The sequence below is a fragment of the Rhea pennata genome, chromosome 18 (genome assembly GCF_028389875.1).
Source record: "Rhea pennata isolate bPtePen1 chromosome 18, bPtePen1.pri, whole genome shotgun sequence".
Taxonomy (NCBI): Eukaryota; Metazoa; Chordata; class Aves; order Rheiformes; family Rheidae; genus Rhea; species Rhea pennata.
Genome location: NC_084680.1, coordinates 14267501 through 14285000, shown reverse-complemented (window position 1 = coordinate 14285000; position 17500 = coordinate 14267501). Strand labels below are relative to the sequence as shown.

General features: G+C 41.7%; 1 protein-coding gene across 3 annotated transcripts in view; it reads right to left on the bottom strand.

The window, feature by feature from the left end:
• The window catches only part of PBX3 (PBX homeobox 3), a 114650-nt gene that overhangs the window by 80580 nt on the left and 16570 nt on the right, over positions 1-17500 (bottom strand). The window lies entirely within an intron of this gene.

Genomic DNA, 17500 nt, shown 5'->3' with positions numbered 1-17500 from the left:
TCCCAAGTCTCCTTCTCTGGAGATGTTCAAGCCTGCCTGGACGTGATCCTGTCTAATGTGCTCTAGGTGACCTTGTAGAGCAGGGGCGTTGGACTGGATGATCTCAACCGTTCTGCGTTTCTGTGAGACTCTTCACCCTTCTCCGGAGGCTAACGCTGCCATCTCTCGCTACCATCCTGAACCATCCGTGCTGTTAACAGTGGCCACCCCACTTATTTATTTAATGCCAAGCTTGCTCTGCTTATTTTTCTTCCATATTTCATCCTTTTCTTGAAAGCAGACTTGGGTGAATTTCACTAGAGTAACATGTCTCCACCTGACACCATGTTGTCCTGATGAGTTGTTTCCTTCCACACCCCATCCCAAATCAAAAGAGGATAAAATAGATATCAAACTGAAAAGACAAGTGTTAAGCTAGAATAAATACATTGATTTAGGGGCCGGGAAGGTATTCGAGACAATTTTCCATCTGCTGCTTGGCGTGGACACAGAGGTGTTTCCTACTCAGCAGCAGCATCTCCTCCTGGGGACCGAGGCCACTCGCCCGGAGCGCCGAGCACCGTAAGATGACAGCAGGGGAGATGCCACACTCTGACCCGCCGGCCGCGAAGCCGGTGCGGATGGGGCAGCGTGTGGGGCTTGCCTGGGGCCAGTGGGGAGGGGAGGACAGGCGAGACAAGCTGCTGGACACCGTCGGCCTCTCGGTGAGCTGCAGCAGTGGTCGGAGCAGGGGGTTACAGGACAAGTGCGGAACAGCTCAAGAGAGGAGGGTGGAGCACCCGTGCCGGAGAACCGTGCTGGCGCAGAGGCTATGGCCTTTCCTGCACCCTCTCCCCCTTCCTTTGGCAGGGCGGGACGGGCACGTTGAGCAGCGAAGGCAATGCAAAGCAGGCCTCTCCTGCACGCTGTGGCTTCTCAAGCATCTTCCCCCAGAGCCGGCACTTGGTCATGAGCCTACCAGGTCCTGGCACCTCTCTTGGGTGCCAGAGCATTGAGGAGAAGCGAAAACATCTCCTGATGAAAAGACAAGTCATTTCTGAGAGCGCACAGTGGTGGGGCAGAAGGTAGCTTCTCATCCAGGAAACCTCGATGAACCGAAGAAAAATCGTATACGAGAGACCTGGTAGGAACATGGGGAAGAGCTCACATGGGACCAGCACCGTTTTCTGAGTGCACTTGTCTAAGAAGCAAAATAGCTGCATTTCCACACCTGAAAATGAAGCATTTGGTTTTATTTAAGGTGCTTGTGGCCTTCCTCAAACCAGCCCTGCTGTGGAGCCAGTCTCCAAAAAAAAGCTCATTCACATTTCCCAGGGAACACAAAGCGCACAGCTTTCCCGTTGCAAGAACAGGGCGTTTTTGACCATACCCATTTTGAGTAAGGCTGCACAGCTCTTTTGGATTTCCTCCGAGCGCCAGCTTCGTCTGTGCCTTCTTGCGCCGCAGCCCCTCTCCCTCGCAGCGCCCGCCTGCCACCCACCAAAGCACGCTAAGCACGACTAGCACTTCCCGAGGAGCGAACAGGACCGACTACAAATGGAAAACGGAAAAATAGAGAAGAGGTAAGTAATAGCGGGGAATTCTTCTCAAGGACTGCTTGATTAGAAACAACCACATTCATATTCAAACCTTTTAGAAGCCAAGTTGCCTTTTTCAACAAGGTGTCTCTGCGGATATTTGCCCTGTTTTGTTATGGGACTCCTGACACTTCTAATAGAGCTTCTAAATAAAAAAAAAACAGTGCATTTGTACTGCCAGGCAATAACCTTCACATTTTACTCTTCATTCATAATGAAAATTAAGGGCACATGACCTGCATGCTAGGTGGCTTTCAGGACCACATGCAAGCAAATGTAGAAAATCTGTGGCAGTAACCACCGCAATCGTAAAGAGGCGGTCTAAATGTGTGCAGGGGGACTCCAGCGAAAAATAACAGGCGCTGCCGGGGCTGTACGGTCCCAAAACCACGCAGAGAGGCTAGCTGGCAAGAAAAGCGTTCCCGCACTGTAGCAACGCCATGTGGAAATGTGTTTGTGATTATTTTTGATTCAGAAATATGATACAATAAAGATACCACTATTATTCTGTGTTTATATTGGAGGAAAAAATAACTAATGCAATTTGATCCCATACAAAAGCACGGCGCTCGCAGAAAAGAAGGCTGTAATTTGACAATCAACCCTCATGGAACAGACCTGATGTGCTGAAATGTTTATTCCAGAAGAAACACTTTCAGAGAATATTTCAGAGGAATGGGGTGAAAAGTAGAACATTGATATGAAAAATATCACCATTCAGGAAATAACTGTAAGTACCACTTCGCAGGCACCAGCAAAGCGGCTAGACAGAGCGAAGAGCCCGTTTCAGGAGAAGCGAACCAGCTGCGGCGACGCGCCAGGCCCGTGCAAGTACCCGATCCACAGGGAGGGACCGTGTGGGGCCCACCAGGGAACAAAAGCGCTTGGCAGGAGGCGCCTGGGTTCGCTCAGCGGGGTCTGGAGCTGGCCCGGGCCCTGCTGCGAGCGAAGCCGTGCAGCGGGAGCGGGGGTCGGGCCGCTCTCCCAGGTGGGCTGGGTGCGCGAGCTGCCGGCGACACCTTCGCCTGCCGCGGGGGAAGCGCTTTTACGTTTCCTTTCCGGTCTGCTCCAAGAGCCGCCGGTGCCACTCGTGCCGCAGAAAGTGAGCGGGGAGCGGGGCAGGGGAATAGCATCTGAGGCTAGCTTTGTGCTAATTGCTTTTTAACACCACTTTATGTGTGCATTGTGTGAAAGGCTCTGCGAGGGGACTGCAGGCATGTGTAAGTGATACAAATAACAGAACTGGGTTTGAAGACTCCATTTGGGCAACTTGCCATTTGATCCTCATATCCAAGTGATCACTATAACCAAATGGAGTCAATGACGCGGACACCAATTAACACATGCCACTCCGATTTGCTTTTCTGTGCCATACTTTATTAAACACTTTCAGATGTAATTGAACAACATTGTTACACAATTAAGCACTATACAGTATTGCACTTTAAAACAAAAGCTATGACAGTTCTGTACTCTATTAGCACTGTTAGATACTGTGTAATGTAGTAAGTAATTAAAAGCTAAAACTACAGTACTGTAACAATCCTAATCAGACTCTAATTTCAGTAGCAATAGAACTATATTAATTTTTTGATACAGTGCAAGTACCTCAGCCTCATGCTATGAAAACTACATGTTGCCTGCTCCAAAAATAACCAGACAATTCTGCTTTTTCTGTTTAGGCAGAGCTGGCAGACCACAGGCGAATGATGGCTCTAAAGCAATGAGGGTAAGGAGGAAGCTGCAGGCACAGGGCAAGGACCACCACTGTCCTGGAGAGAGGTAACTCTTGCTGACAGGACGTTATGGCTCGGTGTGACCCTCGTGTGCTGAGCCTATGTAGCAAGATCGGCTTTACTTACATGGCTATGCATTACATGTACCAAGAAAAAATGGAGTGAAATCTGCGCTTACAACTTGGCTCATGCTGTGATCTGGGGCTGTGAGCTGGTAGGGTTTCTGCTTCTCGGTGCGGGAGCCTTATCTGTCCCGTGCTGGTGTTAGGGTTATGTACTGGATGAGAAATGCTGCTTTGCCATGGTCAGCCATACCGATTGCTCCCCTTGCTTCATTCTGTACCTGCAAATTCTGTGTATGGGCAATGATTCGCCCAGGGCAGCGCTATCTTCCAAGGGAGACTTCAAATCATGATATAGAATATTCAAGCATAAATCAGTCTTGCTGCTGCTAGGTTCCTCCTACCTATGGAAAAGCCATCTGTGAATGACAAAGCGTACCTGAGCAGGGCGGTACTAGCCAAGGAGGGCAGGAGGGATGAGTCGGATCACAGGGGGACGAGGTGCCCACAACTGACAGGTGCTGGAGATGACAATTTTAATAACATCCCCTAGTCTGTCTTTCAGGATTACAAAATGTCACTGTTACATTAATCAGTTCTGCAGTTTTAAGCATAGTATGTGGCTGCAACATTAATATGTCTTTCTGTTATTTCTCTGGAGATATTCTGTCGCTGTAATATATGACTGAATTAATGTGTGTATTAAAGCACTGTGGAAATCCAACTAAATATCAATTATAAACACCACCAAATATCTACTCCATTCTCACTGTTTTCAGGTAACTCCAGCTCAGAGTAAGAGGGAGCTATTTAATCATAAAGGAGACATCTTTAGCTTGTGTAAGTCTTACCATCTCAGCACAACCTGCAGCACCATTGTGCAGAGCAGGAACTCAGTTAATGCAGCGTGAGTGCAGACACAAGGCTCATGGATACTCGAGGAACTGGGTAAATCGAAAGCCACTGCAATTCAAGGATTGAGGCACTAGTCAGGACTTCTAATGTCCAGGATCATCTCTGCTGTGCATGGACCTTCTTTGTAGTCTTGTGCAAAACATCTAGTCTCCCGGAGTCTCAGCTATGTAGCAGCTAACAGTCTTGCCCAACGAGGGCAAGGATTATTGCATCAACATAACTGATGTATTAAACTTCATGAGGAGTTAAGATATTGCTGTGATGGGGATCAGATGAATGTGCTTTAAAAATTATTTTTCTCCCCTTCTGTCAAAATGCTATTCCCTAAGAAAGTGAGAACACAGTTCTCCAAGGACACCGGTGGAGAGAGAGGTTGGGAAAGAACAGATCCTACAGCCAACACCACTTTGAAAAGTAATCTTTTTGGCTATTGCATCAAGTATAAATCAAAAGCCTCACCCTCGTGGAGAGGAAGTAGCCTTTGGAGTCATCAGCCCTTCCCTTCCCTTCCCTTCCCTTTCCTCTTTCTCTGCTGAATCCACACCACTGTGGCTACAAAGGATGACTGAGATTTCATTTGAACACAAAAACACTAATGTTGGTACGTCATTTCAGGAAAGATACTCCTTCAGCAGTATAATAAGGTTCAGATAAGGGAGCTCGCAGAGATAAAGCAAATTTTGTCCCTCACTGAGAATTCTTGTTCTGGTGCAGGGCCTGAATGTTATGATCCTTGTCTCTGTATGGAGAGGACAATGTCCATTCGGCTGCCACACCACAAGTGTGGCAAGAGATGTTCACAGCTCATGTTCTCTATCTTTTATATCAAAAGCTAGGATTTTCAACTGTAAAAGATATCTTTCATCCGCAAATCAAGCAAAACATTAAGAACCAAATTTCAAAACTTGCACAGCTCACTGGGAGTATAAATGGAACGGACTAGAAAATGTATAAGCTTAAGTTTGCTTCTTTTTCAGGGAGACTACTCATCAGTTTAGGAAAGAAGGCAAGAGTTTGCAGACTGGAATCTTTTCTTCCCCTATGATAACTCAAAACTTTCAGCTATGCCCCCTCATTGTATCACTGTTCTGGTCAGGAGAACTCACACAGGGCAATGGGACAGTATATTCTTTTATTTAGAGCATAAAAAAAGAAGTAGTGGAAGACTGGGAGATGTAATTGCAGTATTTCAGATTAGTGGGATGAGCAGAACCAAAGCACAGACGACAAAATGTTCTTCATCAGACAATTTGCCTGAAAAACAAGTAAGGGACTAGACTGAACAACCAAAAAACCAAAAACCTCTGGTACTTTCAGGTCCCAGACTTTGCAACCCCTGTGATCAAAACCTCTGAGAAGAACAAAGTCCAAGACTGACAAAACATGCCAGAACCACTATCCTCATCTCTGCTGGCTGTCTAGTTATGCCTGCTACATGAACTAATTCATATTTGAATGGATGAAGCAATGACTAATGCAACACTGCCTATTAATACACATCAGCCTCAAACAAATGCATAGATCTTTGCATTGGAAAATTATTTAAGATTCACACTCCTTGGTGTTCTGGGAACTGCAGTACCATGTCTGCTTAGAGTTGCATTATTTTTGAGCATTGTGACCCATGGAGTGTTTGATTTATGGAAGAGCTTTTAGTATTATGTTAGGGCTCAAGCAGATCCAACATTAATGACATTGTGATGCTTAGTGGGAAGATACCTATTCATATAGGCAGAAAAACTATACAGTCTTGAAATTTTTAGATTGTTTGCAAAGGTTAAAGCTAAGTTTTCAAAAAGCTATTAAATAGTGTGTATATATACACTTTTGACAGGTTCCTATTAACTTTATTATGTAAATTGAAAGATTTAAATCAACTTTTGAATTGTATTATAGTTATAAGTCATGAGAGTTAAATTTAAACTCTATCTCATATACTTACAAGATAAGATGAGGACAGAGAAACCTTAAAGCAAGCTAAAGAGAGGCTTATATGCAAAGACTGTAATGCTGAAGCATGGCTTGAATCTTGATAACACTAAACTATATCCTTTGGCTGGAGGATAAATTATACTTCCTTTGTCCCAGCACTGATTTTTTTTTATATATGCATAAAAATTATTAATTGTGAATAAAAGCTGGTTACTTGAATCAGGTGATTTCAGCTTTCTAACTTCAAAGAAATAGTAAGATGATACCACAGCTTTGTGTGCATCATCTGCACACGGCCACAATCTGAGACTGTGGCATCCTACCTTCCTTCTATGGTATACGGATGATATTTTTAAAGAAAAAAGCTCAGCCTTCATTCCATTAGGAATGGATATGACAGGAAGGACTGAAAATGATTTGGTCTTTTAACCCTGATTGTAACCGAAGAATTTGAATGCATTCTCAAAATGTAGTGACAGCCCCACCCCCTGCAGCAGATATTCTGGATGTGGAGGAGGCCAACACCACCAACAGAAGATGCATTGTCTTTGCCAGCAGGAAGAACACAATGCAAAACAATGTACTTGCCTCACCCTGACTGAAGATAAATATATAAAAAAAAGAAAAAAAGTGACTACAAATACAGCACTTATTGACAGTACTCAAGTACAGATACTCAGCCACCCAAATGACCTTTTTCCTTTAACAATCTCTTTGAAACAAAATTTGTAGTGAATGCTTCTTGCTTGAAGAATATACAGGCTGTGTCAAATATATCAGCCCAGGGACTGATAACCGCTTAGGCTTAAAAGGTATTGGGGCCAGGCCTAGAAAATAAAATGGTAAAGGGAATACTGTGGTTATTTACTAACTTTAGCCTCCAAAGCCCTGTTATATTCCCAAATCACATTCCTATTGGCATGAGGGGCTGTTGAGATGGAAATCTCTTAACAGCTGCCTCTTGCTTTGGAGCTTGCGCTCCCTTCCAGTGCTGAGGTGGCTTTAGTGCTCACTGAAGCGACTGAATTTAATGCACCCTATTAAAAAATATATATATATATGTATCATGTACTGCCCTAAAAAAAAAAAAAAAAAAAAAAAAGGCTCAAAATCCAACCACTCCACTTTTTCATTCCAGTACTTTTAAAAACAAAGTTTCTGTTTAAGCTCTCCTGTTTCTACTGATGCTGCATGATGCGATCAGCTTCTCAGCCTGGTCTTGCGCTAAAGGAGTGATGCCAATGCCACCACTGGCCCCAGGGGTGGACAGGGACCTTGCAGTCCTGCCTGACTCCCACCATCGGGGTAGGCTGAGTGGTTAATACCAGCCTAGCTGACCCCAGTTCTTAAGGAAGGTTTGAGATTATGCCTGGAGGCTTAAATGGAGCTTAAGCAATCCCTTGGCCTTCCGCTTGCCTCCAGTGCTGAAGTGGATTTCATCCACAGCAAACACATACCTCTCAGAGGGAAGTACAAGCAGTGGGAGAATAGAATGCTACTTACAGAAAATATGAACAAAAAATCAGTGAGACTATTCAAAATAATGAGAAAAGAAGCCACGTTCACTCATACAGGAAGGAGAGAAACTAATTTTTAAAAATAAAGCTATAAAGTCTGTGTTGCCATGCATGTTGTTTGATTAGCTATTGTGATAGAAATGAAAGGAATTTTGGATTTATGTCATTAAAGAGGAAGGACAAAAACATCTCTAAGATGTTTTCAAGCGTAGACATCTTTCTGATTCAGAAAATAAATGCTTAAAAATAATTTTGATGGATTCTGGAAACCAGTCTCCTGGGTTTGTTTTGGATTTTGGGTTTCTTTTTTCCTTGTTGTTTTTTTTCCTCCTTCCATGGTTGTTGATTCTGACTTGTAAAGGAGAAATTCATCAGGAGGAATGCTGGAAATGAGTCTTACAATTACTTACAAACATACTACCGATCTTTTAAGACTCCACCCAGTAGAGCTGCCATCAGTGTAGTTCATAATCCTAGATTTGAAGAGCTTTTCTGACTGCAAGCTGTCTGGGTAATTGCTAAGCTGTCTGAGAATTACTATTGAACTCTGTCCTTTTTTATCTCACTGATTGACTACTATTTGTTATTAGTCCAAGTAATAATAATATATTAATGCACATTCTTAATATACAGAAGTATATGTTTGTATTGAAGCTACACTGCACTCTGCACTCTTAAGTGTAGAAAAGTACTGTGAACAGTGAACAGTCACCTAGAAAGTCAGCTATCATTTTCCCAAAGGCCATACAAAACGATTAACTCGGTATTTAGTAATTCTTATGCATAAATGCTTTGCACTGACTGGGAATGCTGGAAAAACTCTACAAAAATTAACCCTGAGCAAAAATCTCTGTGCTGCACATAGGCTGGATATAGTCTATCAGATTCACACTTGTCTTGTTCTCTATGTGAAATGCTTCTGTTGTTCTGGTCTGGGAAAGTGGTAATAAAAATAAAAAGCAGCATAGTTATGCTAACTAAAGGGAGTGCCACACCAAACGAGTGTTCCCAGTTCAGACGCGCAGGCTGGAAGAGCGGGTGAGGCACTGCTAGCTCCCACGCACCGTCACGTGTTCCTGAGCTACGCTGACTGTAGAGCCCGTACTCTTCCATTTTAATTGAAGAACAGTCTTCTATTCTTTCCTTGTTTGCTTCTCTTTCCAAAGCTACTGGCAACATGCCTTCTGTTCTTTACAAAGATCAGGAAGAGTGGGACATACAATTCAGGACAACAGCAGGCCTCCTCCCAGCAAATTTGCATTCGCCATACTTCACATGCCTGGCATTTCTGTCCCATCAAGTGGCGAAAGGAGGAGAAAACAGATTCTTGAGAGTAACCGGCTTAACACGCGATCCCTGGGGAATTAGACAACCCCGCTTACTGTAAATAGCTAGATTACTAGGTTTCAGAGCTCTCAGATCCATTTCTCGTCAGGAAGGTTGATCTAAACACAAAGGTTAAAATATATTAGCTAGACTCATGATTTGAGCCTAGAAAGTGAATGTGGCAGGCAGACAAGAAAGCAGATTCATAAGGCAAAGGTTTGCCATCCTGAGCTGACATAGTCTTACGTGCACTTTCTGTAGGTATAAACGTCCTTCTACTGTTAACATCATTAGAATTGCAGCTCATTTATTATACAATGCAAAAATTACTGTTAGCTCCGACACTTACGTTTCACTGATCTTGCCAAACTAAGCTCTAAAGTCCCTGAAGACTGAGGCATCACACAGGAACTTGTATGATTACTCCAGTGAGAAACTAATAAATCTGGACATTGTGGAAGGTCCACACTCACTCTCTTTTGAAAGGAGATCATCTCATCCTAAAGTCTTGCTAATTAGTGTTTTTTCCACACACTATGCTCCCTGCCTCTATTTTTACAGAATGTGCTAATATTTTGCTTCCTCTGTATGGCATTTTATGTACAAAGAATAACGTGCATTTACTCTTCTAAGATGAAATTAGAACAAATTTAAGGTGTGTTTCCTTCACAGGCAGTACAGTGATAGTCTGAAAGTCTGTATGTCAGTATATCCTGAGGAATCGAGTCTCTCAGTTGTGTATATGCAACAAAATTTGTATTAACAGAAGTATTTATAGGAGCTTATATAACACTGATCACTGCATTGTCATTTGACAGAGGTTCCCACCTTCAAAGGGGATATATGGACATCATAACATGGTTAGAAGTTGGTGCAATTTGTTTACTTTTAAAATGAAAGCTGTGAAAGTTGATTTAAGAAAACAATTCTTTTTGGTTGACCTCTATACAGAAAGAGAGAAATGACCTGACTAATGAGGTTAAGCATCCTTCTCTGGAGGCATGCATCTGAACACGTGTCCAGCCTCAGCTCTCCGCTGAAGACAGTCTAAAGCTGCAAATATCCTCTATCTATACTGACTGCTATTAGGGATGACTATTTTGACACAGTTCTTAAGCAAAAGTCTCTATTCTGAAGGCTTTGATATATTCCTTATCATTTCAATGTAAAAGAACAGCCATTTTCTTTTTAAACTGACCACTTCAGCAACAAACTGCTCCTTCTAAAAGAGAATCAAGTGAAAGAACTCAGTATGTTTGGAATATCTTGGCCTAGTTTATAATACCTGTGCCACAGATCAAAATTTTGGGTACAATCAGAACAGGAAGGAAACAGCATGGAAAAGAGAGCGTAAAGCTGCCCTTACACCTCCTTTAGCGAGCCCAGGAGGGCTCGAGCCGGGTTGGATGACTGGGCTGCCATTGCTGGAGGCAATTGCTAACTCTTCCTCTACATAGCAGCCTACCTAGGAACACACATTGCAGGAGCCACGTGGCTATGATAAATGAGCTGCAAAACTGTATCAAGCACCGTAAAAGATAGGCATTTTCTTATTAAAAATATGGATATAGAAAATTAGCAATCTGTAGGAAATGTTGAGGCTTGGTAATGATCTGTTGATCTAAAAGATTTGGGAATCTGCTGGCTGAAGCGATCAAGGATCCGGTACTGCTCACCGCAGCGTGCGTTTTGCTGTGCCATGTGGTGGCACATCAGCGGGCACGGAGGGGGATTTTACCCTCGGAGACGAACGTTCAGTGCTGTCAGACCTCATCCCAGTACAGAAATGCCTGATTACTCCTGAATTATTACATATAACAATTTGTATGATTTGAAATATATACAATCTATATTCAAATATTTCATTTTCAAGACTTCTTTCACTGCAGAAGTAACATAACACGTTTTCTTATGTAAATAATGTTTCAAAACATTGCATAATAATTATTCAGTCTAGACCAAACAACAAAGACTAATTAAGCTGAATAGAAAATAGTCCAGCAAACAAAAGCATGCAGGTTTTATGAAAGGGCCTTGTGTTGTTCGTATTGATTTCAACCTAAAATAAATTCTGTGAGTTGGAAGGTACCATGTAAGGAGCTCCACCTAACTTGTTGTTCTGTTATTTGCACAGTTTTAATAGGATTTTTCTATTAATCTGTGACAAACCATGAAATTTTATATTTTTACCATGACCAAGCCATGAAATTTGCCAACTTTGTCCATGATTTACACTGGGTCATAGTTATAAGGTCTGTTATGCTTTTTAACTAAATAACTCCTGAAGCTTCCCCTTTGGACAGAATGAAGAATTTGCCTATAATTAAAGCAGGGATTGTTAACTGCTGGCAGTAAAAGTTTACAGCATTGTTTGACAGTTGCGAAGATAAGCCAGTAAAATGCTGGGATGCCGTGTCTACCTGTGCTTCCCACAGACCCTAACAATAGGGTTATATCTCTCGGCATCGTGAAATCAATCTCAGATTAGGTAATGAAATATGCACCAGCCTTTTCCCAGAACCTTTGACAAATCACACACAATCCTAAATCTTCATAAATCACGATTAAAGACAAGTATATCATCACCAACGCATATATCTTCCCATGCCTGACCCAGAGACTAATGAGAAAAGGCCTAGACTATCTCATCTGATTAATTAATTCAAAATGTCTGCTGTTATTCAAATGTGAGGCTGGTATTATTTGAATAACACTTGACAGCAGTGCCTGAAGATATCATTTCTGATTTGTGAAGCTGCTGCTGCATAACTGATGATAGTTTATGAAAATGTTCCATCGAAGCTGCTTTTCTTGGCACAACTGTGAAAGATTTTCTGGAGAGAGCATTTTTTGTCAGTAGTTGATGTTGCTAACATTGTCAAATATTTTCAAAATCTGTAAGATCTTGGAAACCCTTTTTTCCTGAAGTCTCGCTTGAGCATTAGCTTCTTCATTCTCTAAGAATTAAATACTTCTCTCTCTCTCTAAATACATATACATATATTTGTGGCACAGTGAAAGGCAGCTGAATTTGACCCTCTGCATACTATTTGCTCTTCATTAGCACCAAAGACAAAGCCTCTTCTCTTGCACCCAAAGAAAGGCTCAGGAAACTAGCTGCATCTGCCTGAAATCATTTCCTTCAAGCCCATGCTCAGTGCTACGCCCCTAGAGATGCCTTTTAAAGAAGGGGTCAGCTTTATGATTTCATAGTACAATGAGTATGAGCATTAATTTTGAAGGCAAGGACAATGCTCGTCCAGAAATGGAGACGTTATTCTGTGACCAGCAAAGTTTTGCCAAAACAGGGCTTGCACCCCCCGGGGCTACCGCTGCCTCCTCAGCAAGGCAAGCGCTAGGTGCATCCTGCAGGTCGCTCCCACCACGCAAGACACCACCAGAGCACGTGGGATATCAGGGATCAGCCCTGGCATGGCTCCAGCCCCGCTGCAAGTCTCCCCTGGAAACAGCCCCCCATCCCCACCTAACACAGTAATTTCAATGGTCATGCTCATGGTGGTTACTACGGACAAGTTTATTTTTCTTAAAATACTGCAGTCTCTTTTCCTCCTAGACTGCAACTTTATTCAAAAAGCAGGACGTAAAAGATAGCAGCTGCTCTGGCCAAATGACTACGTTTGCACAAACGAAAACATGCCACTTGCACGGGTTACTGGAGAAATCAAGGCTTCTGTGAAGGCTTCTGTTGTACCAACAGAAGATTGGCCACAGGCCACCGCTGCAACCTGCTTGCAGGGCTATGGCTCAGCTCAGTCCACAGCACCCATCACGGAAGGGAACAGCCTCTTCCATGCTGTAACCGGAAACACTTCAAAACAAAACAGCTTTCTCTCCGCTAAATCACAGCTCTCAAAAGAGGCTCCTACTTTAACGGGAAACATTTTACTAGCTGGAGAATATGATTCAAGCAAAACTTAAAGCAAAGTCTTCAGAATCTTTTTTCCAAAGTATTTGCATAAAAAAATGCGCCAAGACTCTTGGCCAGTGTATGAAGAGAAGCAACTGGGCTAATGTAAACTTTGTAAGGCCACGAATGCACTGGAACCGCGTGCTCAGCCCGAGACTGCCGGTTGTGACTACTGCTAGATCCAAGCTCAGGAGAGCCAGGCGCTTCTTCGGCGCATGGCAGCAGCTCACAACGCACCGTCGGGGACGGTAAAGAAGCTCAACACTTAATTTCATAGCACCTAAAATAAGAACCGTGGGAACAGCCTACTGCAGGTCGCTGGACTTGCAGAGGCTCTGTTATTAGAAAAAATTAAATTACAATTCTGTAGCACTTACCATTATTTTAATAGGAATCTTGATTTAAAATTCTTATTTTTGTAAAAGATAATCAAAGTCAAGATTTTATTCTAAATGCGCCATACTGCAAAATACTTGCAACCAGTTACAAATCAATTTTTTTTATTAGTTGAATGTGAAATGTGGTGCCATGCTCATAACAGTTTTGAAACTGTGCTATTCCAAAGCTATGTAGCCATACGTACTAAAACAGAGGATGTAAAATGTATGGTCTAAAATGAATATAAATCAATCATTATGACAGAAGTAACACTTATTTGAGAGTCAGAAGTGAACAAAATATTCTGTGTCAGCAAAATGTCTCCTGTCAAAACCTGCTCTTTAAAATTTCACTACAATGTGCTGAGACAAATGTCCTTTGCAACTCTGTGTAGGGAAGCATGTTCTAAATCTTCATAATTCAAACCTTCCCTGTGTTCAGATCAAGAAGAAAGCTGTAAACGGTTATATAGTCCTGCTGATGAAGTAAACACCACGCATCTTGCCAAAGCAAGTGTCAAAAGCTGCTACTTCCTCCATCAGTGCTCAGAGGGGACAGGCTGCACCTCGGATTTACCTTGCTAAAAAAAAATGTGTGCAAGATGCATCAAGTTTCATCTTTTTTGTTCATTCTTTAAGACTGAATATTGCTTAAGAGGGAATATTAAGCTTGTGAAGGTGAAGAGATCATCAAAATGAAGTGATATATGCAGATCACTTAGGATCCTGGCACGTATCCATGCAAAGTTTCTTCATCTGCACTGCAGATTATCTCATCTGTGACCTGCAGGGCCAGGGAATGTGCATCAGAGACATATTTATGCCCCAGGCATTGCACATGCCCTGCTGCGACTTCTCCACAGGCACATTCGTGATGCCCCATCTCCCACCGTGGCTCTCGGCCAGCGGCTGCCTGACGCAATGCCAGCAGCATGGACTGCCTGCCCCTTCCGTGGGGCTCCTCCAACACCCGCTCCCGTCTCAGCCCCGTCCATGGGGCTCCTCCAGCGCCTGCTCCCATCTTGGCCCCGTCCATGGGGCTCCTCCAGCACCTGCTCCCATCTCAGCCCCTTCCACACACTTCGCAGGTCCTGGCTCCCCTTCAGCTCTAACCCCAGAACCTTTCATTCTCTCTCCCTATGCTTTTTTTAGTAAACCATTTGCCTTTGATTAAATTATACCTCTTCAAGCCCAGTTAAATCCTACAAATAAGCTATCTGGGCTAGCGTCTTCTTTCTCCTTCTCCCTTTTATCCTTCCATACGCATCACAAGCTCCTGGAGATCTGCACTCTATCACTTCTCAGTGTATAAAATAAAGGATATGCACGTAAAAGAGATCACAGTTCTTCCTTACTTGGGATGACAGCCCAAGTTGAACACTTATTAAACGGCTATTTTGTTTGCCAGGCTGCCACTATCCTTAAATATATAAAATACCACATTTAAGTCTTTAAAAGGTAAATGAGTCCAATTTATGTCATTAATGTCATGACAAGCAACCTTTTCCATTTTGGAAATATTAAGAAAATACATGTGGGTCTGTGGAATGTGTGCCATGTTTCTGGGAAAGGGTGATGTAGCAATGGTTGTCTGTTTACCTGCTCAAAAGAAAACCCATTACTTTTTCAGTTATATGTTTTAAGCTGGACACAATATGGCACAGATTCTGAAAATTCATTTTGAAATTTCTGTGATGCATTGTAATTTCTAAAAAAACTACACCTCCCTCCCAAAACAGGAAAGGGCAAAGTCAGGCAAAGCACTGACTATTGGAAAAAACCTCTTCCAGTTCAAGATTCTATTTTTGCAGCTGTATATATTTAAAAATCTGTTTTGAATATTAAAAATGCATAAAACAGGAAATTGACATTTATTTCCTGCAAAACAATCTATTTTTTCCACAGATAGTTTTTCCAAAAGATGATAAACTCCTTCTCCTTATGTTGTGCCTTAAGACATCATGTGCTTTTATCCTTTAGCAAAATATGAACCAGCTACTAGGCTGACAATGCCAAGAACCATGACAAAATGGATTATTAATGAGAAACTGATCTCCAGAACTCTATTAATTTATGTCTTCCTGTCGGATCCCAAAGATGTATCAGCCTTCTCACTCAAAGAAAAAAATGCCAACATTGTACTTTGTTTTAAAGTTCTGCTTAGATGAAGAATTCATTATCCAAAGCACTGTTGTGTTATTTCAGTCTTCTTGTAGAATAAAGATTCTTTATCAAATAGCTAAGGAAGCCACTGACAAGTGCGAGGATCTTGCACAATATTTTTACATCAAAAATTCAGTGAGGAATCTTGGATTTTTAACCTTTTTTTTCTTTTCTCAGCAACATTCCTTGCCTCATTCTGACCTGTCAGCACTGTGAAAATGAAGACCATGAAATTCCCTGTGTAAAAACCTGAGAGAAACTAACACGATGGTAAGTTTTTTAAATTCTTAATTATACTAATTATTCCACTGCAAAGTAAAATGGTCTAACGTGTAAATAGAAGCAGTCAGATTTCTTTGTTAAGGACAAACAGCAAACAGACATAAAATATCCTTTTAAGCCTCCATGAAAAAAAATCTATCTAATCTATGCTTATCATAATATTTATGAAATAAAAAACAGAGGAAAAATTGCTGTAATGTACTCTGGGTGACCTCTGCTTTCGAGAGAGAATGAAAACAGCCTTTTGCTTTTCAATCCCCATCAAAGTGGAGTTAAAGGAGGGACAGCATTCCCTTGCTCACTGCCATTAATCATTGCTTTCTTCAAGCAAGTGCGTATTAATTTCTGTCATCCCAAACATCATCGAGTATTGTTACAGCACCGTTCACTCCTCATTCACCACCAGTTGTTACCAGTTTCCCTACACTGAGCAGAGACAGGGTGAATCGTGTGGATTTCAGTGTTAGAGGCCTTTATCCCTGGGGTGCTGACACCAATTAAGCCATTTCAAGAAGAAATGAGAACAGGCGCAACCCTTCTATGTAACAAGAGCTTGCACCTAGCATTGGCAGGTTGCCATCCGCTGTTGCCTCACACTACAAAAACACTCTGCCACATCCTTTGGAATTATACAGCATGTTTACATTTAATCTTTGCAGTACTCTGGCAATTTTTTTTTTGGGGGGGGGGGATCTTAAATGCAAAACTCAGTGCAGAGGATTTTACAATCACTTTCAAAATAACATTCCAAGATTATATGTATATTAAAAAAAAGCTTTAGGACAAGATTTAAAAACTAATGGACACAATATTTTTTAATCAATTAACATTACTGTTAGGAAGAGATCGCTGAAATAGTATTATGGGAATGAGCTGTTGCTCTTTTGCTTAATTCAAGCATTAGACACATATATAAGACAAATGACAACAATTTTACCATCGCAATATAATAGATATCCTAAATATAAAAATTAACTGAATCTTCCAGAATTATAATATTATTCAAGTTGACTAGAAATAAGCATCCTTACAGTGCTGGCATAGCATCAGTTTTCTTTTGGGGGCCTGCAGGAACTAAAAAATAACACATTTCCAAAAAGTTACCTCAAATCCTTAAAATCAACACATTTAATGAGTTTAATTAATATCATTTGTACATTGCTGAAGTATGTGCAAAGATTTATCAAACTCTCTGGCAATATTGTTGATTTTTTCTGACCGCTTTAGATCCAATCATTCTCCTTGTTTTAGACATTTACATCTGCTTTTAAGTTTTTATGGTTGCCTGTTGGCAGGCAGCAAAGTGGAGCTGTCGATGCTGCTGCAGAATAATGCAAGGTTTGTTATGAATTAAATATTAGAAACCTTAACGCAGCGGCCAATAAGAATTATTTGCCTTATTAAAGCAGCAGAAGACGCTGATTAAATTTTCATTGCATTGCAGTCTTTTTCCCATTTCTGCTTTCAATTCATCATTCTAATGTATGAAAGGCTTGCCGAATAATGGCATGGGGACTTAATTTCTGGAATGCAAATATGGCAAAGAAAATACCATAAATACCCTCCCAGAAAACATTAAACAGTCAGTTCTAATTAAGTGAATACTAACTAAGTAAATATTCTCTTAAAGGAAAAAAAAAAATAACTCAAGATGTCAAGAATTCCAAGCAGGAAAACACTAGAAA